The 14,032-nt window shown below is 41.1% G+C and overlaps 1 protein-coding gene across 2 annotated transcripts in view; it reads left to right on the top strand.

Moving 5' to 3' along the window:
* The first annotated feature begins 3,005 nt into the window (after nucleotides 1-3,005).
* GALNT1 (polypeptide N-acetylgalactosaminyltransferase 1) overlaps nucleotides 3,006-14,032 on the top strand; it is a 206,473-nt gene continuing 195,446 nt past the window's right edge. The window contains exon 1 of one of the 2 annotated variants that reach the window (XM_032764075.2): nucleotides 3,006-3,641. The gene's annotated coding sequence lies outside the window, so the exon portion shown is untranslated. The remainder of the gene's footprint in view (nucleotides 3,642-14,032) is intronic. The other variant, XM_075062626.1, reaches the window with a different exon arrangement.

Below are 14,032 nucleotides of genomic sequence, written 5' to 3'. Positions count from 1 at the left end.
TAAGCACATTTTTGGGTGATGTAAACAATTTTTTAAAGCTTTACATTGTTTAAAAAAATTAGATTTATTGTTTACTGTGATTCTGATATTTTCTTCAATCGGGTTTTGATTTGAAGACTAGATTTTTAAAGGACGTTGAAACGAGCAATTTAGAAACGTATGCAAGCAAAAATGTGTGTGCCGGGTGGATAAAAATCGATTTAAAAAAATAATTTAAAAAAAATCAGACTTTTTTATTTACATTGATTTTTTTGAAAAAATGCTTTTTGAAGAAAATACCTATCTTAAGATAGTTTTAATTAAGATACATTATAACTCAAAGGTATCTCATCATGGAATAGGGATTATACATTCTAATTCTATAGTATGAGAATATATATTCATGTAATGTTTTAAGAAAAGTTTTGTAAATGAGTTTCAATAGTTCATGGATTAGGGACCCAATCATATGGAGTTCCAGGGGCTTCTGTATAGATTATTTAGGTTAATCTTTCTATCTACCCAGTGAGATTCAGTGCTCAGTCTAGAAGATACCATCAGAGATTATTAGTTTTGCAGTTCTCAAACTGTGGATTTGTCTCCAGAGATAACCTGCTTGCTAACAGCAAAAATGTTTTTAAATAAATATAGAGGTGAGAAATAAGAGACCTCAACCTTATTGTCCCTCTGCAAATTTGTGTACACAGAGTCAATCCCTTACCTCTCTCTAAAAGTGCAAAGTTTCAAAAAGTTCAATGAACAGGAGATTGTTAGGGTGGAATGGATCTGGACAAGGAGAAGAAGTTTGGAGATAAATGTGAGAAGGGAGGGACAGGCAGTAAAAACAAAAGTGAAACTGTTTGAACAGCATATTCCAGAAGTCTTGAGGTCTTTCTGAGTGTAGCTTTCATTGATTTGAGATCTATCACACCATTCTCTCACTAGAAGGGAAAACCTATAATGGCAGCAGGCCGTAAAACAGATCCAATGTGGGAATAAGAACCATTCAAGAAATATGTTTCCTGATGAAGTTTCAAAGAAAATCATACCAGTGAACTGGTGGAAGTCGCTTGCTTGGATTCAGAGACTGTTGAAGTGATAATCTCACTTTTAACAGCAGTAGCTTCTTCTGCTGGTGTAGAAAGAATATTTTCTTCCTTTGGACTAATTCATTCCAAATTGAAAAAGCAGGAAAGCTTGTTTTTCTTTTCGAGATTATGAACAAACAGGAAAATGAAGGTGAAGACGACTGAGTTAGCTGCAGAAGCCAATATTTTAAGTTTCTTATATTGACCTGGCTGACATAGTCGATTTAATTTTTTTTTAAATATTTCATTTATTTTAGTTAAAAACAATTTTAAGAAAAACAAACCTGATTTTAAAAAACTGGAATATTTAACTTAATTCAAAAATTCATATGCTTATTTTGTTATAATATTGTATGTTTGCTGTTGAAGAAAAAAAATCCAGAATACATGACATTGTTGTTTTAGTTAAATAAAACCATTTAAATGTCTGTCTGGTGATGTTCTCCTCCTAATACAGCATGGCAAGAAAATCTTCCAAATATTAATGATTAACCTGTTAAATTGGAGATATTTATGAAGTCATTGCGAGATGAACTATCTGCTTCAATTACCTTTGGTAAATGAAATAACCAAGCAATCACTCATTTTCTGTTATAGCTGTAAAACTAATCTGAAAAGTTTTCAAAATAAATTACTTTAAAAATGTATAATGTGTACCTTCTAAAAATGAAATCTACATCTATCTCTGAGTTGTGAAGAATATATATTAAGGTTATAACAACCAACAAGAATGCATTTTTTATGTAGAAATCCATGATTAAATCGAGTCTTCCTGACTAGTGATTTAAATCAAATCCACTCTGAGAAAACTAGAATCGTTTTCAGATGCCCTGTTCCAACTGGAAAATATCACTGCCTAATAACTTGCTTTACTCTTTGGAGTATCTTTCCCATTGAATTAAATGGTCTCTACATAAAAATCTCACTACCTGCCCTATGTGTCGAAAGCCCTAATCCTGCAATAAACTCTGGCTGGGTAACTCCCTGTGCCTGGGTAGAGATCTATGACTGCAGTGGGGTTCCACATACTTGCAGAGGTTTGTCTCTACAGAACTAAATGAAGGATCTGAACCTTATGGACTAAAATAAGACTTTCTTCTACCTAATATATAATGATTGCACTTGCACACTAGAGCGATCAGCTCCCTTCTGGAGCTACAGTAACCTGCTGCACACAAGTGCGACTGTACACGGATTTAACTGAGGCTGAGAGATGGCAACGATTAAACAGAAAGTGCCATACATGCTGATCATCTTATTGTGACATCTATAGACTATGCATGCGCAAGTACCGTATTTGCCTGCAAAAATGTCACTTTGAACAACTAGTCTAGAAGATTACATAAAGATATATGTTGTATATATTAAAAATACAGTTGCACATTTATAGGATCCAAAACAGACTATGGCCAATCCATCTGTAATGCCTTGACGACAATACGTCTGTCACTTCCCTATACGTTCTGAACTTTTTGTGCCAAAGAAAGTGCATGTTCGACAAAAAAAACACCTTTTTTTTCTCCGATCTGAAAAAATGTATGGGCAAAATACGTCTGACAGCTGCTTCCAATTAAATAACAGTATGTAAAGGGTGCGGTCGAGAGCAGGCATACTGAGTGTCCTGCTCACCCCCTATGGGCTGTCTTGCATCACAGCCCAACCCCTCCCCTGGAGCACCCTGCGCTGAGTCCCTGGAGAGCGAGGCTGAGGCGCAGCTATGACTACAGACTCATACATGCATATTACACAGCACAGCTCTAGCCGCTGCCTCCATAACGCCGCAGCTCCACCCTCCCGGCCTCACACCACTCACCTCCGGCACATCCGCGCGGCCACCCCCCGCCTGCCGGCGGCGCACCACGTGGCTCCCCCGGAGATCCGGGTTACCAGTGGGCGGGGCCGGGGCGGAGGGCGGAGGGCGGAGCCCGGGCCGGGGCAGCGCGTGGACTCCACCTTCCACCGAGCAAGGCGCAGGAGACGCGTTCGCGCGCTGGAGCCGTTACTACCCTTCCCCCCCACCCCGCGAGGAAGCCGCCGCCCCCAGCCGGCCATGGAGACGCGGCGCTGAGGAGGTCCCCAGAGGCAGCGGCGCGCGGGAGACGCGGCGCTCACAGCAGCGCCGGGGGCCGGCGGAGGGGTCCGGCCAGGCGGCCCTGTGTGTAACTGCCAAGCCCGGAGCGGGGCTCCCGGCGGCCGCGGTGAGCGGTGCGATTCTCCTGCGCCGCGGGCCAGTTCCAGGCGGGACTCGGGGTCTCCGTAGCCGCCGCTGCGAGCCGGGAGGCGGACCCGGTATCAGCCGCGCCTGAACTTTGCAAGAGGGACGGAGCTGCCCCCGCGCCGGGCACCGGCGGAGTCACCCCGCTGATCGCGCCTCGCCTCGCACCTGGTGTCCCCCCGGCCGGGCCGCGCCGCGCGGACTCTGCGCTGTGACCAGAGCAGCGGCTGCTCCTTTCCCCAGCAACGGCTTCCCGGGGCCGGGGGGCTCGGCGCTCTCCGGGCGACTGCTGCCTCGTCCCCCGGGTGTGAGCAGGCGGCCGGCGGCCCGGGGCCGTCGCTTGCGGACTGAGCACCGAGGTGAGTGAGGCTTCGGGGAGGGGGATGCTCCCCCCCGCCAGGTCCGGGGCCGAGCGGGGGCCGCTAGCTCGGACACTTACCCGCCTGGAGGAAGCGAGTCAGTGAAAAGCAGAAACTGGTTCCCGTTGGTTCCCCTCGTCATTGCCGGGGAACCTCAACCGCCGCTGCTCGTAACCGCCGGGGGAGCGGGGGCAGCCGAGCCGCTCCACGCTGCCTCTCCGGTCCGCTGGGGTGAAAAATCTCCTCGCCCCTTGAGTGGGGCTTGCAGGAGGGCGCCTGTGAGCAGGGGACCGCGGGCGTTTAGGGATTGGGGGACTTGCTACTACGGGCACAAAACTTCTGTGCCAGGGGTCAGGAGAAGAATAGCTACATCCCCCCAGCTCTTCCCCTTTGCCCCACTGTCACATGAAGTTTGATCACTTAATGGTTATTGCATAGTGTGTGACTAATATTTCAGACTCTCTTACCCACTGGACTCTGAGGCAGGTTTGTTTTATTTCCTTTTAATTCATAAAGCTGAAGAAGATAAAAAAAGAAACTAACACTTTTGTTTTTGGTAGCGGCTTTAAAACAAGTTAGTTTGCATATGACCTCACTGATTATTTTAATAGTGGGCTAGTATTTTTTAAGAAAGATGGACCTTTCTTCTTTCCCCAGACTCATTACTATATATGGCCAAATTTTTTTAGGTCACAGTAGCTTTCAGCAACATCCAGAACCTGTAACTGGTAGACTTCTGGGGGTGAGACACCAAATAAAGGCTGTCTTTCTGTGCAGCAGCTGCTTTGGAAAATATTTTTTGTGGCAGTGAAAAAAGTGAACCAGAATTTTCTGTTTTCTGTATAAATTGTGTTGGTGCTATATGAACTGTAAATTTACAGCAACCAACAGCTGTGCAAACCAAAACTATGTAACTAGCTATGTATTTTATACACTGTTACTCCTCACTGGGGATCCTTTGCAAAAACAGTGGCAACTGTGCTGCATGTTACATTTCTGACTTAGGGCACCAGAGAATCCATCTTTATTGCGAAGCTTGTTCATACTGGGGGAAACATTTCACTTCCCACTGCCGGCTTCATCATTTTCTGGGGTTTGGAATTTTATTGAGGTTCTTCATTTTAGTGCTGGATTGTTACATTTTAGTAAATGGTTTTGGTAAGGCTGTATAAGATTTAAATATATATTTATCAGTTTTGTGTCGCTGGCTACAAAATCTGAACGCAGGTCAGCAGGCAAACATTTTTAGCACCAGTGGTGTTAGTAATATTGTAGATGCACAGTTAACAGGAGGTGATTTGAATGATATCCTTGAAGCTTTTTCAGCACAGCAAGAATGCATCACTTCTGAACTGAGACTTCTGGGATCCAGGAGCTAGTGTGTTCTTGGAATTTTATTATTGAGCACTGTTTTCAGGCTGGTAGATTATACAAATAAAGATGCTTTAAATGGGCAGTACACTTTAGAGATGTCGTGCAAATTCCATAAATACTATACGACAGGCATGGAATGGTTCAGTTTTGAGGTGGTGCAGCTGTTTTACATAAACACTTTTTAAAATGTCCTGTCATCTCAAATTAGTTTTGTTGAAAGGTAGCATGGGAGCAACTCATTTTTGAAAGTAGTTAGCCAGAAAGTGGTGGTGAAGCTTGTGTGCCAAATTGTTGTGCTGGCAGAACAGGATGCTGCTATCTTGTCAGTGAAGGCTATTTGTCTTTGTTACCGTTTCATTTGGAAAGGCCAATATTCAGGAGCCCATGTATATGTAAATCTGCATGTTATGTTATTTCCCTTTTAAGAACCTTCAATTGCTTTTTATTTCCCTGGGAAAATAAGAATAAAAAGTACGTATTGATAAGTGCATGTCTAATAAATCTTAGATCACTTATTTTAATTACATTAAATGTTTGAATTAAAGTTATGTATCAGTTAAATATAAAAATTGAAGGTTCTTTGTTTGTTAAATTTGTTTTAGTGCCATTCGGCCTGCTATTAACCCAATACCTTTCACCAGTACTAAGTCATCAGTTCAGAGCACCAATACAGTATAGACATCAACACTGCAGTCTTCTCCAAGTTGCTTTGCCAGTGCGCTTCTACATTGAACTACAAGGGTAATCTCCACATGCTTGATTGCCTACCCCTGGATTGTAGCAAACTTTTTGGTCTGAGGGCCACATCAGGCTTGTGAAATGGTAGGAAGGAAGGCTGTGCTTCCCCAAGCAGCCTATCCCCTGTCTCTTAACCACTGTTTCCCACTTTCTGTCCCCTAACTGCCCCCCTCAGAGCCTCCAACCCCCTCCCCCCACTCCTTGTCTCCTGACCACTGCCTCTCCAGGACCCTGTCCCCTATCCACACCCCTGCCAGCCCCCCCCCCTCCTCCCAGGACTCCCATGCTTGTCCAATGTCCCCATCCCCTGACCGCTTAGGGGCTGGGCAGGAAGGTCCTGCAGGCCGTGGTTTGCACACCTCTGCTGTAAGCGCAAACAACTCCTTTTGAATACAGTAGGAATTTTGTGAGAGTGCACTGGATAAGATTTGGCCTAGAAATTAAAATTAGAATCTGACTGTCTCTACTCCTTGAAAAATGTTCGTTTGAATATCTCTGTTTTCTAGAACCATAGACGTTTGTAATGGCATTAATATTATAATCTTGCCATAATGTTGGGTTAGGTAACTATTTAACTGACAGTATAAAAATACTATTGCTTCTTTAAAATTCTGAATTCTCATCTTAAAGTCTTCTATCCTCTCTATTACTAGCAAATATCCAATGTGTTCACGCCTATTTCCTAAAAGTAATTACTTAACTATTGCACATTCATCCTTAATTTGTGAAATGAAGTTTATTAATTCAGTAAGGCCTCCAGATATCTTCAGGATTTTAGGAACGTGTAAGGAGCTAGCAATTTCAGTGTATTTACTGATGCTTGAAAATTTTAAAAGCTTAAGACATACAAAAAACACATTTTCAGGAGGGAAATAATACTTTTTTAAAAATGGTACTTCAATTAATGAAGGTGAAGGTTGGGAAGACTTCACAGGATTCCTGTGTGTGTGTGAAACTCTTGCTGATAGCTTGCAGTCCAGATTCTCATATATCTTGATACATCAATTTTTCCTTTAAGCTTTTAGTCCAGTAGTGCTGCTAGAATTCAGGGCCTGTTGATCCTTACTTTTTCTTTAAAAGTTTTTTAACAGTTCTATTTAAATTCACATTGGATTTAAACTTCTCATGGAAACTGAGATACTGGAGCATATCCATAGTTGATCTAGTTCAGTATGCTGTCTCAGACAGTAACCCGCACAAGATTCCTTATAGGCAATGTAACAAATCTCATTGTAAGCACATGTTGGATAATGTGTGCCAGTTAGCATCTCATTCTTCTGTAGTAGTAATAGATTGGCTTAAACCCTGAAGAATGTGGGGCTTTATATCCCTTTCAAAAATTTTAGCAGTAACTATTAACTGGATATGCACAAAATGTCCAGTCCCTCTTTAGATCTTCCTACATTTTGACCTCAATGACATATGGCATTGAGTTCTGACCTTTAATTTTGTATAGTGTGAATAGTAGTCCTTTTTATGAGAGTTGAATGTGATGCCTTTCATTTTCACTGAACATCCCCTAGCCTTGTGTAAATGGCTCATAAATGTGCATACCTATATCATGTCCCATTTTTAGTCTCCTTTTTAAGATAAACCATTCCAATGTTTTCTAATCTCTTCATAGGAGGCTTTTCTGTGCCCAACTCATTTTTGTCAGCCTTTTTTGAACCTCTTGTTATCCTGCAATATTCTTTTGGCTGGCGCAAGCAGTATTCCAGATGATTGAACCATTAATTTATATAATGACACTATTTCAGTTTATTTTCTCTGTCACATTCATGGGGCATCTTAATCCTTAAAAAAAAAAAAAAATAGTTTCACCTTGTGCAGAGGTCTTCCTTGAACTGTCCAGAGATGCTCAGGTCCTTTTCCTGAGCTGATAGTTAAATTAGAACTCTGTGGATTGTATTGATAATTCAGTTTTTTCTCTTATTACTTTACATTTATTGATATTGAACTTAATCTGTCATTGTGTTGTCTGTTCACCTACCTTGGTTAAGATCTCTCTGAATTTCCTCAGTCTTCTCTGACTTTAACTAACCTAAATAATTTTGTCATCTGTAGGCTTTGCTATATCACTCTTTACCCCTTCTTCACTATTGTTAATATGTTAAACACTGCTCCTAATGTATATCTGCCCATTGTTAACTTTTTGCCCTGTTTCAATTTGTCCAATTATTCATAGTCTTAGCTTTCTATTTCTTATCTAGGAATAAAACAAGCTATTAAAACAATAATTCTTGTGTGAAGTCAGCTTCTCCAGTATTATAATCAAACAGTTTTACTTAACTAGGTGTAAACTTTCTAAATGTAATTCTCTAAAATAAAACATGCATAAACCATATGACTTGTGACATCATAAAGGTCTTGTGATGTGCTCTTCTTCCAGTTCCCCTGAAGTTGTCTTTCTTTTATAATCTTTGATCAAATTTAGTCCATTATGGTAGGGTAAGCCATCATAAAATCAAAGAAATTGATGTAGTTTGTTAGCATATTAAAGAGCTGGTTAACATTTCCATTACTCGCTTTTTTGATTAAACATATGGGTTTACGCAATAGAGTACAAAGATTCCTAAAGGACATCTACTTTCACCAAAAATAGAAACCGCTGACTTTCAAAATTGCATAAACTATTTTTATATATTCCTGTAATAGCTCTGAACTCCTTCAGGAGTTTTTATACATTCAAATGAAGGTCTGACTGTAATTCACTAACAGCTATTTGTTTATATTCTGAAACCCTGGACATGCATCTGAGGAAGTGGGTATTCACCCATGAAAGCTCATGCTCCAAAATGTCTGTTAGTCTATAAGGTGCCACAGGATTCTTTGCTGCTTTTACAGATCTAGACTAACACGGCTACCCCTCTGATCCTGGACTGGTGACCATAGAGGAAGTTTTAATTCCTGATCTCTTGTCCCTTTGATTGGAGGGCCTGGGAACTGAGTATCTGGTTTAGTGCTCCTTGTGGGTTGATTTTTCAAAGATGCTGACAATATGAAATCAGTCTAAATAAAACATTTCCAGTTCATACATTAACATCGATTCCTCTCCCAGTTTTTGTGGCAGTACAATCACATTTTCCAGTTCTTCGAACTTTTTTTCCTCCCTTCTGTGACTATGGGAGAACACACACAGTAGAAATAGTGAGGCAGATAGTACAAAAATATTTGTGAAATAGCAAACTTTTATCTTTCAGTTACAATGAGCTTGGGTTGACTGTAAGATTTTTATTCTTGACACAAAATCTTAAGTAGCCTGGGTCTCCTGATCTGAGTCCAATTCACTGCCTGTGATGTTCAGGTGAAGTTGCAGTCAGTGGAGGAACTTGAGATGCATGTCTTTGGAACTCATTTCCCAGCTTAGTCTATATTAGCCAGTGTTAACTTTTAGGGTGTGGTGAGAGGCTCATCTCTTTTTGCTGGCCCTCAATTAGGTGGGTAGCAGTGGGAGATTTTAAATAAAACTTGTTTTATAAGGTGTTTGATCTTGGAATAACTGATGGGCCTGTGTTGTGTTTTTTTTTTTTTGTTTTGTTTGTTTTTTTTTTTTGCAAGATTCTTAATAGTGCTCTGGATAGAGGCTTTTTCATTGTAGGGTAGTAATAATTGAAATAGATCAATATACACTTGTCGGGTAAAAAGAATCTTGGAAAAGCGTGATCTCTAAGTTGACAATGTCCCTTTAAAGGAGTATTATTCAGCTCCAGAAACATGTTTTGCAACTAACTGGAAGATTATGTAAACTGAGAAACTATTACTGGGTCTTAGGCAGCAATTTAAAATACTTGTGCAGGGAGGGGAATCAAGTACTATCTTTAATTTATCGCACTATTTTATGTAACACAAGGGCTTCCAAAGAGTGGGTGAGTTGATTTGACATTTGTTACAATACATTGGCATAATTAAGGATAGCATTAACTGGAAGAAACCACACCAGCATGCTAACAAATACATATGCTGTGGCAGGCTGACGTTTTAAAAATCTTTTTAAAATATTGAACGGACTAGTGCTTGAATGGTTAGTGTTTATCTTGTTAGATGATCAGTAGGCTTTAAAATGCCTTAATCTTTACCCTTACTCTGCTCTTCTGAAATGTCCAGTGGGTAGATGCTGTGGGTGAAGATTTTGGCTATGCTGCTGCTCTTACCCAGGAGTGCCAGTAGGAATAGTCTTTCACACTGCTGCTCTTGCTGAGCTTCCATAGAAGCTCTGGATGCAGGACCAGCATCAATTGCAGCTGCTGGGGGCACTCTTTGTAAAGTGAGGAAAAGGAAGCATTTTCTTTCTTCCATCAATAAGCCATATTGGTATGAACAGAACATTTTGTAGCCTTGTTTGCTTCAGGAAATATTGAAAAACAGGGAAAAATGACTATGCCTAACATTATTTTAGCTGAACAAGAGTTAGTATATTTTATTTTTACAGCTCTAATGTAGATGAGGATCCAGCAGCAGACCTTGTTTATCTCACAGCATTTAACTTGCTTTTTAGATTGTCCTCAGATTTTAAGAGATTCAGTGAACAGTAATAAAAATGTAGGAAGCTGTTGTAGTCTTAAGAGCTTCTACCTGTGCTAACTCTGGTTCAGTTGCACAGGTGGTAGAATCGCTTGAGATGTTTTTGTGAAATTTCCTAATGTAAACCAATTGAATAACCAGTGTTCTTGCTGCCTATAGGGATTTGCTATTTGTATCAGTGTGAAACTTACTAGGATCACATCCATGTCACTGTTGCTTAATTCCTGTGGTCATAACTTCTCATATGAGAAAATTCTGACTTGTGATCGGTGGAGTTATATGACAAATCAGTTTGTCATCATTGACCTATAGTGTGGAACAAGAGCCATTGAGATTGTGGAAATTTGATACAACTATGACTCAGGTCAGTAACTTCTGAGGTCACATTTGACTTTTTCTCTTGAATCATACATCGCAGTAGAGTTCGAGTCTTGCAGGTGCTTCCTACAGAAAGGTGCTTGAATCTGACCTTTTTTCCTATCAAATTATTTGGCCCTCAGCATGAAGTATATGAATGCCTCACATTCAACACCGCTGTGAGACACAGCTATGTTATCCTCCCTTTACAGAAGGGAAAACTTAATTTGAGGAACCTGTCTGATACAATACAAAGTCTGTTGTAAAGCCTTCAAACTGAACCCAGTTACTGAGTGTTAGTCCGTTAACAAGACGATCCTTCTTGACCGCCTTCTCCATTGCATGAAGTTCAAGTTTCTTTTAATCTCTAAAACCCTACATAAATCTGTCCTTCATTTTTGAATCTTGTCTCTTATTGTGTTGGTCTCCTTCAGTCCATTTGGCTGGAGATACCACCTTCAGGGGCTGTACCTTTTTGTCTGCTTCTTCCACTGTGATCTCCAAGCTTCTCAGTTGTCTTTTAGACCGAGAAGCGTTTGAAAATATTTCAGATATTTCAGACTTTGATGAACTCACCACCCAAAAACTATAGCAAATTACTGTATGTGCTCATAGGCGCATTAAATGAAGCATGTAATCATTATGGTATGCATGATGTGGTATTGCCACTCATCTGCACCAGAGAGTGGTGGATGCTGGCGGTCCATCCTCCGTGGCTGCTAGCGGCAGTGCTGCTTGCAGAGCTGAAGTAAGGGGAGGCATGGTATGGTATTGCTATCCTTACTTCTGTGCTGCTGCTTTCAGAGGCGCTTCCTTCAGAGCTGGGCAGCCGGAGAGAAGTGGCTGATGTACCCCACTCTCTATGGAGTTTTCCCTTCTGCCAACAATATTTTTTCTGATCTTGCAACCCCCTTTTGGGTCGGGACCCCCAGTTTCAGAAACGCTGCCTTAGAGTATGTGCTAACTACATAGGCTAAACAGTCTGTTCCACCTTGTATTTACCTGTGATGCCAGACCTGTAAGAGCTCTGTGTAGCTCGGAAGTTTTTCTCCCACCAACAGAAGTTGGTCAAATAAGATATTACGTCATCCACTGTGTCTGTGGACAAATACTGGTAGAGAGGTGTCTCCAGTAGTTGTTGTGCAATTGGCAATAGAGATTTTTAATAGTTGAATTTAATGTCATTTTTAGTCATTATTTCCCTAATCACTAAAAAAAAATAAAAAAAAAATGCATTGGATGTACTAGCCTGATTAATTAGGACTGAATAACTTCCCAGGAGCTAGTCCTTCTTGGATTTTATCCTACAACAGATGGATTTGTGCACAGCTGCTGGAAGATAAAATATTCTCCATCAGCAACTGCTCTTCTACCCCAGACAATTCCACCCTTTTCTCTCTTCACGCACACACTTGCTGCCAAACAAATAGCATAAAAATAGCCTTAAGAGATACATATACTTGGTTTGGAAGCAGTCAGTATTATTCTGCACACAACACATGTGACATAAATCGACAAAAGCAAGGAAACAAAAAGTTAAATTGCTGGATAGTGTGCACTTAGTGCACACCCATGGGTGAAGGAATAGAATCACAACTGTTCCACAACCTTTCCTCTGGCCCCTGAGGATGCTAGTTTTCTAAGACCCTTGTATTCGTCCTTGTGCAAACAGCCCTTCACCAACAACCCTCTCCTAAAAACTAACAGCTACATCAGATATCCACAGTTGTTTGCACTATGGAGGAAAATAACGTGATAAAGGAGAGTTTGGAGAAGCATGAAACGGGAGAAGAGCTAGGATTGTAGTGTTTGGAATATGATAGTTCAAGTAATGGCAAGGAATTCAAGGTATATATTTGGAAAGAGGCAGACACAAAGGAGTGGTTGGCCTGAATAGTATCCTGGGATTTTTATATTCTTGCAGAATTTCAGACTTGTCATTTAGGACTGTCCTTACTTATGTTTGAGAATAAACATGCTTGTGAACTGAAACACACAATGTGTTTCATTGAATAAAAACTGAGTCTTACATGAAGAAAAGTTGCCTTTTTATTGGGGAAAATTACAATAGCTCTGTTTGTAAGCTACAAACTACCACCACCTCACCTCTGAAATTCCTCCTGAAGATGCTACTTTATGATGCCTCCAGAAAACTTATTGGCTGGGTTGTCATCTTTTCATTAAAAAAAAAATAGTTATTCAGCATACGGTAGTTCTGGCCCTCCCTGAGTTTCTGTGCAGTCCTGTTGATTGCTTTTCCACCTTTGTCCTCTCCACTGCTTTATTTAGCGCGCGCTCTCATTGAAATGCGTTTGAAATTAGTCTATCAGATCCTCTGGATGAGGACCATGTTTTTTCTTTTGGGGGGAAAATACTTTGTATGATGTTGGGTGCTGTTGAAATAATTTTTTTTTTTAACTTCCAATTTTAAGCATCTCAGGTGTTAGTGATGGATAACTTATATGCAATATATTTGTTGATAGTGTTCCTAAAAATATTTACATCTTAAAGGTAGGTTGTTTCCTAACAATGTTAGTTTTTAGGAAAAGTTGTCTTAAGTATCAAGAGTGTGGTCATACGTAAGAGACTAGCCTTATGTGTACCAAATTATCATTTTGTTTATCATCACTACTTAGGGCTGGTCTATACTACGTGTTTAAACCAAATTTAGCAGCGTTAAACAGATTTAACCCTGCACCCGTCCACACAATGAGGCCCTTTATATCGATATAAAGGGCTCTTCAAACCGATTTCTGTACTCCTCCCAGACGAGAGGAGTAGTGCTGAAATCGGTATTGCCGTGTCGAATTAGGGTTAGTGTGGCCACAAATTGACTGTATTGGCCTCCGGACGGTATCCACAGTGCACCATTGTGACCGCTTTGGAAAGCCATACGGAGTCGGATGCACTGGCCAGGTAGACAGGAAAAGCCCCACGAACTTTTGAATTTCATTTCCTGTTTGCCCAGCGTGGAGCTCTGATCAGCATGCGTGGACGATGCAGTCCCAAATCCAAAAAGAGCTCCCGCATGGACCATACGGGGGAGACTGGATCTGATCGCTGTATGGGGAGACAAATCTGTTCTATCAGAGCTCCGTTACAGAAGATGAAATGACAAAGCATTTGAAAAAATCTCCAGGCTATGATAGACAGAGGCCACAGCAAGGACTCAACACAGTGCTGCATGACAAGCGTAACAGAAAACCAAAGAATCAAATGGACGCTCATGGAGGGAGAGAGGGGGTACTGAGGACTCCAGCTATCCCACAGTCCCTGCAGTCTCTGAAAAGCATTTGCATTCTTGGCCGAGCTCCCAGTGCCTGAAGGGTCAAAAACATTTTCCCAAGTGTTTCAGGGTACATGTCGTCAATTTACACCCTTCCCTTCCCCTCCCCCTCCCC

Source organism: Chelonoidis abingdonii, chromosome 2 (assembly GCF_003597395.2).
Source record: "Chelonoidis abingdonii isolate Lonesome George chromosome 2, CheloAbing_2.0, whole genome shotgun sequence".
NCBI lineage: Eukaryota > Metazoa > Chordata > Testudines > Testudinidae > Chelonoidis > Chelonoidis abingdonii.
This window is presented reverse-complemented; position numbering and strand designations above follow the sequence as displayed.